Source organism: Lonchura striata, chromosome 7, assembly GCF_046129695.1.
Source record: "Lonchura striata isolate bLonStr1 chromosome 7, bLonStr1.mat, whole genome shotgun sequence".
Classification (NCBI taxonomy): Eukaryota; Metazoa; Chordata; class Aves; order Passeriformes; family Estrildidae; genus Lonchura; species Lonchura striata.
This window is the reverse complement of record NC_134609.1, coordinates 9,287,088-9,299,354: the sequence shown is the minus strand read 5'-3', so window position 1 is coordinate 9,299,354 and position 12,267 is coordinate 9,287,088. Positions and strand designations below refer to the sequence as shown.

General features: G+C 39.4%; 1 long non-coding RNA gene across 1 annotated transcript in view; it reads left to right on the top strand.

Moving 5' to 3' along the window:
• The window catches only part of LOC110468636 (uncharacterized), a 118,186-nt gene that overhangs the window by 103,282 nt on the left and 2,637 nt on the right, over nt 1-12,267 (top strand). Inside the window, exon 2 of the long non-coding RNA XR_002465126.3 lies at nt 8,653-8,772. This is a non-coding gene — a long non-coding RNA (uncharacterized LOC110468636). The remainder of the gene's footprint in view (nt 1-8,652; nt 8,773-12,267) is intronic.

Below are 12,267 nucleotides of genomic sequence, written 5' to 3'. Positions count from 1 at the left end.
TATACAGGCTGCTATAGTCAAAACAAACATCTGTTTCTTAAAGAACATTATAAGCTAGGTTTATAATTACGGAAAATGTGGATTTCTGGATTTGTGGTGCTATCTTGCATGTGCGCCTCCAGACTGCAGAACTCCTCACTTACAATAGGTGCTTGAACTGGTCAGTGCAATGAAGTTATAGGAATGGAGTCACCATTTCCATGGCTGTCATCCCCTATTGTATGAATGGCCAGCACAGGATAAGTTGGAACAGATCTCTTTCAGCACCTCCTGAAAATGAAGTGCTTCTTGTGGAGATAAAAAAGCCAGGAGTACCCAAATTGACCCTTTGGGATCTAAACTAAACAATTCTCAGATTTTCTGGGGCCAGGACGCTCAGACAAAACTATGGCATATACAAATGAGCAGGCCATAAACACTCACTACATGTTGTTTATGTTTGTGGTTATACTTATCCAAATTTAGATCTTATAAACTGGTTGCACAAACACATCTGGCTGGGCCCAAGTGCTACTGTTCTGAGGGATCTCATTACCTGCATTTATTAAAAACTGTGAATATTTTTGCTCTAAGTTTACTCTGGCTTTAAGTAAGACTGTTCATGGTAACCATTCTGTGTCCTAAACAATGTTTTATTGGGACTTAGTCCCAGGCTTAAATCCAAGGACAAATTTCAGTTTTAGAGTAACTCAGACAAAACCTATTATCTTTTCTAGATCCAGGTCAGTAGCACAGTATGATCTGTTGGCATGATAACCATTCTGACATGCCCAAAGCTTAGCCAGCCTCCTGGACTAGCTTGGTTTGAGGCTGGTGGTACATGAGAAATAAGTTCCATGGCTGACATCCACCTCATACCCAGCATGGTGACATGAGCTGAGAGCAGTGTCTGCCACACCAGAACACAGGACCCAAGCTCCCACCTCCGACCTGGCTGAGAACCACCTTTCTCTTTTTTTTATCCTGCCTCACCCTGCAACTGATGCTCTGTGGGTGCTGTCAGCCCACTGTGGACACAGACTTCCCAACCCAAATTCTCCAAGCAACTCTCATCTTTGAATTTCCCTGGGAAACTCACAACATCCTACTTTGTTTTCAGGTCATTTCTAATTACTACAGAGTATTTGCAAGGGAATAAATGCAGATATTTCTGCTCTGCGTATGCAAAAATTATAGAAGCTTAAATTGTACAATGGAATGGGGAATCCCAGTGTTCTATTGATGGCAGAAGGAAATTCCAAATGCCAGTCATGCTATTTGCGTGGGAGAAAATAACTGGGGGGGTTGTTTCAGTTTTTGCTTTTTTTCATGTAATTATTTTCTACTTGCTCCTTTGAACCATTGAGATGTTGAAGGCAAAACCTGAGTAATTTCTTTTTATGTCATACCCAGGAAGACAGTAGAAAATATATCGCATTTTTAGGATAAATAATAACTACAGCAACTCTTAAAGGCTGGTGTCAAGCTAATAGGTGAACTGCATGTTAAAACCTTTGCTCTACTGCCAAGGATAAAATGCATCCCCTTTCTGGTATGTCTCATACACAAGTCAGAGTGCTTCTCCACTCATATGTATTGACAATTGAAAAACAGGCTGGCATTTGCAGAAGGAAGCAAGTATGGAAATTCTCAGTATGACACTTAGAATCTGCTGAAACAAAATGCCCAGTTGCAGTAAAAATATAGACAGCCTAGGTGGCCCTAGCCCTAGTTTTGTTAAAACCATGTTTAAACAGGTCATGGAATACTTCTACCATTCCTTTTGCACCCTGCATTTCTGTCCTTAGCTTCAAGTGGGAAATGTCACCAGCACCTCCAAGTATATAAAAAAACCTTGCCTGTTTCTACTGCTGGCAGCTTCTTTAGTCTGCACAGATGGGGCACTTCTCTCTGAAAAATCATGCCATAAATTGCACAGACAGTCAGCTGCTGTGATTCTGTCCTTGCTGCCCATTTCCCACTCCCTCTCTGCCAGAAAAGGTTCCCCTTTTCTGAAGCAGTGTGAAGAAGTTCCTTTATTACTGCTGAAAATGAGAAACAGTGAATTTTTTAACACTTTTTTTTTTTTTAATGGCTATTTAACAAACTTCTTTAGCCAAAGATGCCAGTAAATGGCAATGCTGTCTTTGCCACAGCCAGCCATTCAAACCTTTGGCAAGAGGCTGTTTCAGGAAGTCTGTCCTGGGGACAGACAGGGCATCTGGCTATTCAGCATCCTTTGGAGGAAGTACACACCCAAAAGATGCTGCTTCATCCCCAAACTTGGCTGTCAGTCAAGCCATGATTGGCATGTGCATGTGGAGACCCACGTTCTGAGACCTTTCGTGGGCTTTGGTTCTTTCACTGCAGTGAAAACCTCCTCCCTGAGGAGATTTCTCTTTGTTTTTCTGTGTGTTAGGTAGTGTCTAATTAGACACTGGCAACAAGGGGAAAACAAGCAGGTCTTTGCACAGCTGCTCATAACTCACTAAGGTTTGCAGCAAGGGCAGGAATGGATCTGTGGCTCCTGGGGGAGACCATGGGGCAGAGACACTGCCAGAGCCCAGGTGGGTGAAGGCAGGAGTTCCCTCTCTGTGCCCAGCCATGCCTGCCCTGCGTGCGCCCCAAGGAGCTCAGAGGCACCAGGACACGTGTCTGGCCCTTCTGAACACAAGCCTAGGAGTGATGAAATTTTCTGCTTCACTCCAGCATGGGTCTGGAGGCTTTGCTTTTTACTTTCTTCTCTCATTTGAGTCTGTAGATTTAGTACCACTGAGAATTTCTGGATTACCTTTCTCCTAACCATGAATATTATGTAATCATGCCTGCACTTCTGCAACCTTTCTATGCTCGTTGCAGTTATATGTATATTTTAGTAATTCTTGCTTTGCTAAATTCCCAGCTTGACAAATTATTTGCCTGTTTTAGAGTTATGTTTAAATGATATATGCTACACTTGCTTGAAATAAGTGCCTTCTGCAATCTGAAGCAAGGGCCAGAAATAAGTGAACACCACAGTTTCCTTATCCTTCAAAAGGCCATTGGAAAATGGTATGAAACTTCCTTACTGCTCACATTTGGAAGTTCATAAGGAGGTGGTTTCTTTTTCATGTTGAGGAACTTTAGGAAAATATCCTGACCAAATAAGTAAGAGACTCTGGGTTAGTTACTCTGTCGGTTGCGAAAATACTTCTTCCTTTCCATTTCACATGACAGAAGCTTCTACTGCACTCACAATTTTAGATAGTTAAATTATAGTCATGTTCAAAAAAAAAAAAAAGCAAAATAGAAGAAAGAACAGAAGGCACAGGAGTTCCAGGTAGAAAATTCAGACAAAATAGTTGAATCTAATAAAGTGACTAAGACTGCAATTTTTTAAATTGGTTATAATCCAAGACTCACAGCTCATACATCTTTTAATTATTTCTCTGTGTGATATTTGTGGTTTCTGCTGGATTGATGTTTTGATAAAAGGGATTTGTGAAATTGGTTATGTTTCTTCATCCCAAAAACAGATGTACTCTTCAATTCTTTTTAAAATTGTGACAAACATGTTAATCTATAAAGGTCTATTAGTCCTGAAAATTCCTATATTAAATTTTAAAGAGTAACATTTTCAAGGATATTTCATCCATGTTTCATATATGTACTGAAACCAAAAGTCAGATGTGCTTAAAATGCTTACAGATCTCATAGTAATTGGCTCTTTTCTCAGACTTGGAGGGTTTAGAGTATGTTTTTCAGCTTGAGACAGATTTTTTTTAATCTGGTGCTAAGGTGAAGTATCATGCAATAGCATTAATGTTATGATTTACTGGAGCCCATTAAATCCAATTCATCATCTTATATATTTCCATTGCAAATTGGGTGTCTAGTTTCCTTTATAGCTCAGTTTTCAAGCATCTTGAAGTGCTGAGAAAGTTAAACTACTCACATGTTGTACATACTGGAACTTAGTGAAATTTAAATATATTATTTAATTTCTTTTAATTATTATTTGCCTTGATTTAGGGATGAACTTTAAAAATGAGACTGGAGAATATCTGCCCTTCAGCCCACTGATAAATTCTTTATGTCCATTCTTTGCCTGGCAAGAAGAAATTTTTACTGGCTATTTGGTAGTCTATCATTTTCAGTTGTACTTCAGGTTTGCCAGTGAGAAAAATCCAGCAAAGTAAATTAAATAATCTTTCTAAAAGTACAAAGCTGGTGAGAAGCGTTTTATCCAGTTCCACTTGCCATGTTTAAATTTGAGTTCCAACAAAACACAAGATGTGAAATCAATATGCGATATTAGAGGTAGTTTTAATACACTTTTTGATGCATTTATTTATAATAAAAGCATTTATGTGCATTGCAAACCCCTTAATACAAAGGGGATGGTTTAAGTCTCATCAGCACTTGTCCTTATCTCAAAATATGTAGTCAGTTCAGCATCCCCAGAAATTCATAAATGTGCATTCATAAATGAAAGAACGATACCTCTTGGCAGTCTGGGCATTAACATTCGTGGTTTAGAACAAGTCAGAGAATCTTCTCACTGGGGCAAATTCTGCAGTTGAACTTTTCCATATGTTAATAGCAGGAGTGATGGGAAGGCTTATATTGTTATGTGTGAAAAAATAAAATAAAAACAAATGGAAAATAACACCGAATTTATGCTCTTTCTTCCTCAGGGTGATAATACTTCTTTGCACAGTTCTAGGGTTAAAATATTTTTTATTGAAGGGTTGTTTTCTCTTGTGAATCACAAAGAGAAGGTATGAGGACTGTTAGGGAAAAACTGCGGGTCTATTAAATTTACATTCATACCAGGGTTAACATTAAGACTTTGGGACTCGTTTCTCATTTGCTAGGATGCAAATGTATTCCATATTTTACAAACACTTCAAGGCTGTTTTTTTCTGCCAGAACTGTGAAAAGTGCCCAGAGGGTAAACAAGAATCAACAATTAGCCTGTAGCCAAAGCCTCCAGCCTCCAGTCTGGATTAGGACTGTTGAGCAAATGTCTGTAACAAGTCCTCAAGATTGCAGTCTTTCCAATGTATTATTCAAAACTTGAATTACTATCAAACCAACAGGGAGAGAATAGCTGTTTGAGGGTTAGACATGAAAGTGCCAGAGCTTGCACCTCCTTTTCCATGTCTGTAGGTAACTTTCTAACTTTTTGAAAGAGTTCTAGCAGACTTTCTCATAATCTGTGTTATTATTCCACTGTACTTTGGCTGATAGCTTGTGCAAGTGACCAATAAACCACTCAACAAGCACAGGTGGTTTCTGACAGCAGGAGCTGACATTACCTGTAAGTGCTGTGACTGAAGGTAGTGTGCTTTGCTAATAAAAACCTGAGGAATTCCAAGGTTAGTTGAGTCTAGGCCCACCAGAAATATATTTTCCATCCAAAATATATCTGCCATTGTTCTTGAATAGTGCTTTTACCACTTAAGCTCTCCTGGAGCAGTAGAATTCTTGAGTCCTGTTTTCCCATGTGTCACTTTCCTGCATCCATCCATGATTCTGTGAAGCCAGAATGAGAAGAAATAGCTAACAGCATATGCTATGCTTCCCTCCTTGAAAGAATTATAAAGCAAATAGGCAGGCACTGCTTTGCCCAACAATTTGCTCTTGGTTCTGTACCCAACCCAAACAGTCTTTCTCTGGGATTATCCAATACTTCAGGAACCACAAAGATTCAAAATCTCTTGTTCCAGAGAAGAGTTGGGTTGGAGAAGAGATCTCTATTATCTCCACATATAACCACTGAAGATGGGATTTCAGCACTTGGATTAGTAATATTTGGTCAGAGCAAGGATTAAAACATTTAGAAATCCATTGCAATACAATGAGAAACAAAATGTTTGGGAAGATTGATTATTTATTTGTTGTTTTTTGCTTCTTTGTTTTGTGTAGAATTTTTGAGAGTCCTCTTTAGATTTTTATTGAGAAAGTAAAAGAATTACAACACAAAATTGGGTTAAAACATGCAGGTCTTATTTCAGCAAGTGCCTTAAGAAAATAAAATTATACCCCAGCACAAAAAGCACATGTGCATTTTGTGGTCAAATTTCCTGAATAATAAAAGCAATAGACCTTGAGCAAATAATTGCAGTGACACAATGTGTAAATTCTCTAGTTCCTGAAAAGTCCTCAATATTTTGGAAGAAAGTACCAGAAAACTGAGGACAACTCTGAGCCCTTCATATTTCTAAACTCAGTTTCCTTGTACTTATTTCATATTTCCCACATGAGAGACAGAAGCCCTATCTAGTAAGCATCTAACCACAATTTAGAGATTGAGGTAGCAAATAAGTAAAAGGGACTACATTCCTGTCATTTTCTGTTGCTATGATCCTTCTCCTCAAGACTGCATGAGATGTGATGCAGAATATACCAGATAGGGCCCTTGTGAGAATAAAGGAATTGAATATTGCAAAGTGGTGCAATGGGAGCCATATATAAATGCTAAGATAAATACAGATTTGATAAATTACCAGCAAAGGCACTGGAGGGAACAATACAAGACGACGCAGTCAGGCTTTTTCATCTCATTCTCACGACCCTTAGAGAAGACATGGCTTTCCAGAACTCTGCACCTGAGGCAAGATGTTTTAGTCATTTTATACATAATTACCCCTTGAGACCTCTCAGATTCTAGGATAATGAAACGTTGCTCTAGGTCTTCAAGTGTGGTGATATACGGATGTCCATTTCAGGATAGGAAAAGATGCAGTAGGTCCACATTTCTTAGCTCTGATTGCACAGCCAATGTGAGTAAATGCAGTGAGAAAGGATGGTTTCTGTAAAAAAATCAGCTTAGCTGCACCTCTTGTTCTGCACTGCAAGGGTTCGCTCCTAAGGCTTCCCACACCATGGCAGGGCAGATAGGCAAGGCTCTGGGATTTGCACTGAAGACAGCTCCTACAGAGCTGAGGATTTCTCCCAGCTATCTGTGCTGAGCAGACATTTACCTCAGCTTTATGTGTACTAGCACCTAAAAGCTAATTTAAAATCAAAGATTTCAGGCATCTAGTGAGAGGAGAATAGTCATCTTTGCTCCAGACATCCCTGTTTCTCAGAGCTGTTAAGTGAAATGATAATTTGCTACAGAGGAAGTATATTAGATAGAATACATTTTTACAGGAATATCTCTACTAAGGAACACCTCTATAAAAGCTATTTTGTCTTGCATCATTTTGCCTGTCAGAAATATTACTTACACTAAAATCCTTAATGTGAGATACCCTATAAAAAGTTGTTTAATTTAATAACATTCATTGTATTAGTTCCCCCTAAAGTAATCACTTTGTTGAGAACACACTCTGTGTTCCTTTATTTGATCTGGGAATAAAATTATCCTGTCCTTACTTTAGTACCTCCTTCTTATTCTTTCTAGAATAAATAAACACTAAGCTGGGACTGCAGAGCAAGCATTGCCTCTCCCTGTTATAAACCTTTTGATTTTTGTGATGAGAGAATTTTTCTGCACAGCGATCTGTTTAGAATATGCTTGAAGCACTACATTTTCTTGCTTTCCTCTTTCCCATGTAGATACATGAGTAACCACAGAGAGTTCCTGCTGTCCCAGTAGACTATATGTCCTATCAAGTTCTCTGTCATTCTCATAGAACTGATCAAGATATTTATCACTAAAAAAATTATCTGCTATATCAGACACTAATTTTAGTAAAATTTTTATTATAGCAACCAAAGCCGCCAGTTGGGAGATTTTAATCCTTTTATATCAATGAAATATATGGCAGCCCTCTGCTTCATAAAGTCTTGGTTAAAGGGCTTGCTTTGTGCACTGCTCATCTACACGGCCAACAGAGCTGCTAAACCCATGGTGTGTCTCCTGCACCGTGGTAAAAACTGTCACAGTCAAACTGTCACAGTCACCAAGGGCTGCAACACCTGCTGGGTAAAGGCTGGACATCCGCCCTAGAATGTGGTAGCTTCCTAGCTATGCCAGCCAAAAGACTTCAAGTCAAAAAGCAAAAATCCCCACAATTAAATCCAAAACCTGTGGAATAACTGGGTCTTTCCAAGCCAGGTGGGAGCACGGTGATAGGTCTTGGAATCCCAGGTCAATGCTGTATCCACTCACCTTTATGTCTCTTTAATTTCCCACAAAGCTGTAAACATGGATTTTGTAGACTGATTGTGTGTGGTATTCCCATACCCTCTGAGCAGAGAGAGGCTTGGCTTTCTCAGGATTTCTCCTGAGAGAAGCAGAGAAAAGAGAATCAAAACAATTCTTATCTCATTTGCTGCTGCTGTGTTTGTGCCCATGTGAAATGTGGTATGGAAATTGTTTACCCAAGGTGATTGCTTGATTGGAATCTGGGGATGGTTGTTTGGATTCATTGACCAATTGGATCCATGTGTGTGTCAGAACTCTCAGGAGAGAGTCACGGGTTTTCTAGTTTTGTGTATTATACACATGTACTAAACATCATCAAAATTCTTGTTGAAGAAAAAATAGAAATTCCTGGCTTTATTTACTAGAAAAGAGTGTATGAAATTGTGAGATGTAAATGTTTGTAAATGTAAAGCATGCTTTTCATTCTTAAGAAACACTGAATTGCATGGTTTCTGAAAGTCCAAACTGGCAATCTGTTTGAGACACCACCAGCTTTCAGGGGATGTATTTAATCAAAATGTTATTATTTGCAGGTTTCTTTCTACCTCAGAAGACACAAAGTTCCTTGTTGCAATGTTTTCTGTTGGTGACTGGGGCTAATGAGGAGATGTAAAACCACAGTGAATCCAGTGACTGTTTCAAATCCGGGCCTAGTAAGTATTGTTCATTTGATGTTTAATCTTGTATCTGACCAAAGTAGGTATTGTTCATTTAGTCTTTAGTCTGGTATGTGTCTGATAAAGGCATGTGAGGAATGAGTTAACAGTGTCACTGCAATTTGCCAGGCAGTTGTAAGAAATGATCTTCCAAACTGATGTATTTATTTGGTAGCACCCGTGAAGAAGCTAGCAACACACCAGGAGCAGAAATCCTGTCAGCATTAGTCAAAGGACTGAAACACTCAAAGAAAAAGAATAAATACCCTGGGCTTATTCCTGGTTTTCTTCATCAAGAACAGCACTTCTTTGTTCAAATAACATCTGAGAGTTTCGTTAAGCAGTAGAAAGAAAGTGGCTTTATGAAGAGAAGTGCACACCTAGATATCTTCAGAGCAGATGGAAATTTGTGTTTCACCCGTGTACAGAGCATGTGAAGCTAATTACAAGCCCTGGAAAAAGCAAAATACCAGACCTTCCTACACCTCTGTGCCTCATCCCCAGCCATTGAGGAATATGGTGCAACTGCAAGGTTAAAAATAAGTGAGTCCTAAGATCATGTTTCTCACTTGTCATACAGACAACATTTAATTTTATTTACCTCTAGCTGATTTTCATCAGTTTTGAGAGGATCACTATCACAGTCAGGCCCTCCTCTCACCCCTTACAAGCCTCATGTTTATTTAAGTTTGAATCCTCTTTGCCAGAATTCTGAGACCTGATGTCCTTTCCATTCTTAAAACCAGAAAAGGAGGGATCACAGCTCAGTGTTTTTTTGGTACTTTGAGAAGCTTCCTGCTCTCTGCAGTGCCAGGAGGGGTAGACCTCTGCTCTGAGCCTGAGCCCCACACTCTGTCACCAGAGCCCAACCAAAGCAGCTCCACTGCCCCACGGGCAGCTGTGCCCAGCTGCAAACTTCCCAGGGACTGAAAATGCAGCTCAGTATTGACAGCTCTCTCAGGCTTGTTAGGCCCAAAGCATCCACATTTGGTCTGGCAAGGACTTTAATTTTCTTCATTTTTTTTTCCTAATTCTCTTTAAGTTAGACAAACTGTAAGGGGATGAATATAAACAAGGAGCTAGTAGGATGTGTAGCTTAAGAGGAAACATTATAGATTATGAGCTGAGGGACAGGGCTCAAAAGGCAGCAATTCAGAAGCCAGTCAGAATCATCAACTAAATTTTTCTTTACTTACTTTAGGGTTTTTAGTGCCCTCTGGAAGGACATCAACAAGATTTAGACAGAAGCATATCACTACTGTAATGAACACTGACAAAAAAATTGAGAAACTGGAACTGGAAATGCATTTACAATACTTCTCTGGGAATTACCACTATAATTACACCAGTTTAGAAAGCAATACCTTTGTAAGTGCTTTTACCCCATCATGTATCACACGAGGGATTATAGCATTTTAATGACCTTGGTGGCTAAATTGTACAATATCTATAATAGTATGAAATCTAGGAGAATTTTTGGCCCCATTGAGGCCATAGAAAATCTCCTACTGACTTTGTTGGAGCCAGCAAAATCCATCCTAATTTTTCAGGTGGCCAGCTCCAGCCACAAAAGGGGCTTGTATTTTCCCCACACTCTTAAAATAAGAGCTAACTGATACTTTTCAAATACTTATGCTACAAATGCCCTGAATTATATTTCATGAAAGATGTTATGACATGGAACACACTGTTTCTTCATGAAACACACACCTTTTAATAGCAGTTATTGAGAGGGTGATACATACATCACTATTTCTCCTGTCACCAAATGAAATGAAATTCATAGATCTGCTCTTAGCTAATGGGATACACATTTTATGGCTAAATAAGGCCTTGAAAATGAAAATCTTCTGTCCTTCTCAGGAGGATATAGATCCAAATTAAATGAGCAAGTTACATTAAGGCACCTGTAAACCTTGAAAAGGGTGTATTGGCTTGTTCATTGTTCTTATAGATAATAAACTCACCCATCAAACATCTAAAGAGCAAGCCAAGGAAAGCAAATGTCACCCTGCCTTAGCTTCCCTTATATGTTTTCTGTTTTCTGAAATTGAACATATCTTCTGTAGATAGGACTATAAGAGATTGATAGATACCTTAAGATTGGTTTGCACATGAAAAGGTAATAATTGATCCCTGGCCACTTCATGAACCAGCATTTAGTGTGTTGTGCAATTTCAGAAATAAATCAGAATAACTACCTGAAGAATAAAAGGAGGTAAAAAAAGCTCACTTTCCTTCAGTTTTAGAAAATATATGTTGTGTTAGGGAAGGTGTTAACTGACAACATGTTTTAACTGACATGGCAATAAATATGACCAAGCACCAGTATTTTCTCCAGTGTGCAAACTGCCTTTGCAAGAGCCTGGAGAGATTCCCGCTGCTCTCTGCAGGATTTGGCTTGAGCTCCTCTGCAGGAATTAGTTTGTGCCAGTGGAAGTAAATAGATCCTTGGGGATGCTGCTGTTGCCATTGAGGTATTTATTTTTATAATAACTTTTTGGCTGGTACAGAGATAGAAAGACACAACCATAGCTCTTGGATGCACAAGTCCACACCATTCATCCTTATCAGTTAGAGCCCTTTCTGAAGACAGAAATACTAAGAGCCATAAACTTAGGGGCCTGGCTAACAATAGCACCCTGATGGCTACTGGCTATTCTGGGAGCAGCTTCTTTCCCAGTGCTCTGCAGTGCCTGCTGGTGGCTCCCAGCTGGTGGCTACCAGCAGCCAAAGCCGACCCCTTGGACCACAGGGTAATGTGCAACAAGGGCAACAGATCATAGGATTTGTCTTACTCATAACAGAGCCAGTAAAATGCATTTCTTAGGCAGGAGCCTCTCTTACTGTTTACTGTTTCCAGTGTCTGCTCACACTGTGCTTTATTCAACAATATTTTCTCTAGTTTGGCCCCTTCCTGGCTAACAAAGCCCCACTCTGTCTGAGAAGCTCTTCTAACTTCCAAAACTGTCCCAAACAAATTACTCTGTTCTTAATTTCAAATCAGGTAGGAAACACTACCAGATTTCATTAGCATGCTCTTCCCTGGCCAGACATGAATTCATAACTTGGAGAAAACTGAGACGATAATAAGACTGAAAGGGCTGGTGAGAATGACACAGCACTTTCACATCACGTGTGCTCTTTTATCAGTACTTACAGAATTTGAACACAGAGTGGAGCCCTGTAGATTTGGCTGGTTTTCACCTTTTAAGAGTTGCTTTCTCACTTATTTCCTGTTTTTTTTACCAGCAGGCCCAACCACATCCAGAACCTAGATAATAGTTGAGTCAGTGTCTCTGCCAGCTTTGTTTAAACTCCCTTTTCTACACTTTAAACAAGGTTGGAGCTCCACTTATTCCCTTTCTGATGCATAACTTAAGTAAAACTTGACTTGAGGCCAACAATATCTAAGAAAGGAGACAGAAAGTTTGGGCAGGATAGGAAATAGGTAATTTTGCTGCTGTTGCAAGTGCTGGAATATAGACACAG